This window comes from Bos javanicus, chromosome 6 (genome assembly GCF_032452875.1).
Source record: "Bos javanicus breed banteng chromosome 6, ARS-OSU_banteng_1.0, whole genome shotgun sequence".
In the NCBI taxonomy this organism is placed as follows: Eukaryota; Metazoa; Chordata; class Mammalia; order Artiodactyla; family Bovidae; genus Bos; species Bos javanicus.
Window position 1 is genome coordinate 2,829,609 of NC_083873.1, and position 2,801 is coordinate 2,832,409.

At 39.8% G+C, this 2,801-nt stretch overlaps 1 pseudogene; it reads left to right on the top strand.

Moving 5' to 3' along the window:
• Window positions 1-1,407: 1,407 nt before the first annotated feature.
• Window positions 1,408-1,464, top strand: LOC133250133 (U6 spliceosomal RNA; annotated as a pseudogene).
• Window positions 1,465-2,801: the final 1,337 nt, after the last annotated feature.

Sequence of the window (2,801 nt, forward strand, 5' to 3'; positions counted from 1 at the left end):
AAATAGATTCAAGGGTTAGATATGATAGACAGAGTGGCTGAAGGCAAAGGAAAGATACACCCTTTGAATGAAGAGTTCCAAAGAATAGCAAGGAGAGATAAAAAAGCCTTCCTTAGACATCAATGCAAAGAAATAGAGGAAAACAATAGAATGAGAAAGACTAAAGATCTCTTCAGGAAAATTAGAGATACCAAGAGAACTTTTCATGCAAAGATGGGCACAATAAAGGACAGAAATAGTATGGACCTAACAGAAGCAGAAGATATTAACAAAAGGTGGCAAGAATACACAGAAGAACTATACAAAAAAGACCTTCATGACCCAGAAAACCACGATGGTGTGAACACTCACCTACAGCCAGACATCCTGGAATGTGAAGTCAAGTGGGCATTAGGAGCATCACTATGAACATAGCTAGTGGATCTGATGGAATTCAAGTTGAGCTATTTCAAATCCTAAAAGATGATGTTGTGAAAGCGCTGCTCTCAATATACCAGCAAATCTGGAAAACTCAGCAGTGGCCATAGGACTGGAAAAGGTCAGTTTTCATTCTAATCCCAAAGAAAGGCAATGCCAAAGAATGCTCAAACTACCACACAATTGCACTCGTCTCACACGCTGGTAAGTAATGCTCAAAATTCTCCAAGCCAGGCTTCAACAGTATGTGAACTTGCAGTGTTCAAGCTGGATTTAGAAAAGGCAGAGGAATCAGAGATCAAATTGGCAACATCTGTTGAATCATTGAAAAAGCAAGAGAGTTCAAGAAAAATATCTACTTCTTCTTTGTTGGCTACGCCAAAGCCTTTGACTGTATAGATCACAACAAACTGAAAAATTCTTAAGAGTTGGGAATACCAGACCACCTGGCCTGCCTCCTGAGAAATCTATATGCAGGTCAAGAAGCAACGGTTAGAACTGGGCATGAAACAATAGACTGGTTCCAAATAGGAAAAGGAGTATGTCAAGGCTGAATATTGTCATCCTGCTTATTTAACTTGTATGCAGAGCACATTGTGAGAAACTCTGGGCTGGAAGAAGCACAAGCTGGGATCAAGATTGCCAAGAGAAATATCAATAACCTCAGATATGCAGATAACACCACTCTTATGGCAAAAAGTGAAGAAGAACTAAAGAGCTTCTTGATGAAAGTAAAAGAGGAGCATGGAAAAGCTGGCTTAAAACTAAACATCCAGAAAACTAAGATCATGGCATCCGGTCCCATCACTTCATGGCAAATAGATGGGGAAACAATGGAAACAGTGACAGACTGTATTTTCTTGGGCTCCAAAATTACTGCAGATGGTGACTGCTGCCATAAAATTAAGATGCTTGCTTCTTGGAAGAAAAGCTATAACTCACCTAGATAGCATATTAAAAAGCAGAGACAGTGCTCGCTTCGGCAGCATAGTGCTCACTTCAGCAGCACATATACTAAAATTGGAACGATACAGAGAAGATTAGCATCATAGGCAAAACACTCTCCAACATACATCGCAGCAGGATCCTCTATGACCCACCTCCCAGAATATTGGAAATAAAAGCAAAAATAAACAAATGGGACCTAATTAAACTTAAAAGCTTCTGCACAACAAAGGGAACTATTAGCAAGGTGAAAAGGCAGCCTTCAGAATGGGAGAAAATAATAGCAAATGAAGCAACTGACAAACAACTAATCTCGAAAATATACAAGCAACTCATACAGCTCAACTCCAGAAAAATAAATGACCCAATCAAAAAAATGGGCCAAAGAACTAAATAGACATTTCTCCAAAGAAGACATACAGATGGCTAACAAACACATGAAAAGATGCTCATCATCACTCATTATCAGAGAAATGAAAATTAAAACCACTATGAGGTACCATTTTACACCAGTCAGAATGGCTGTGATCCAAAAGTCTACAAGTAATAAATGCTGGAGAGGGTGTGGAGAAAAGGGAACCCTCTTACACTGTTGGTGGGAATGCAAACTAGTACAGCCACTATGGAGAACAGTGTGGAGATTCTTTAAGAAACTGGAAATAGAACTGCCTTATGATCCAGCAATCCCACTGCTGGGCATACACACTGAGGAAACCAGAAGGGAAAGAGACACGTGTACCCCAATGTTCATCGCAGCACTGTTTATAATAGCCAGGACATGGAAGCAACCTAGATGTCCATCAGCAGATGAATGGATAAGAAAGCCGTGGTACATGTACACAATGGAGTATTACTCAGCCATTAAAAAGAATACATTTGAGTCAGTTCTAATGAGGTGGATGAAACTGGAGCCTATTATACAGAGTGAAGTAAGCCAGAAGGAAAAACACCAATACAGTATACTAACGCATATATATGGAATTTAGAAAGATGGTAACAATAACCCTGTGTACGAGACAGCAAAAGAGACACTGATGTATAGAACAGTCTTATGGACTCTGTGGGAGAGGGAGAGGGTGGGAAGATTTGGGAGAATGGCATGAAAACATGAATAATATCATGTATGAAACGAGTCGCCAGTCCAGGTTCGATGCACGATGCTGGATGCTTGGGGCTGGTGCACTGGGATGACCCAGAGGGATGGTATGGGGAGGGAGGTGAGAGGAGAGTTCAGGATGGGGAACACATGTATACCTGTGGCGGATTCATTTCGATGTTTGGCAAAACTAATACAATATTGTAAAGTTTAAAAATAAAATAAAATTTAAAAATAAATAAATAAAAAGCAGAGACGTTACTTTACAAACCAGTCTGTCTAGTCAAATCTATGATTTTTCCAGTAGACATGTATGGATGTGAGAGTTGGACTATAAAGAAAG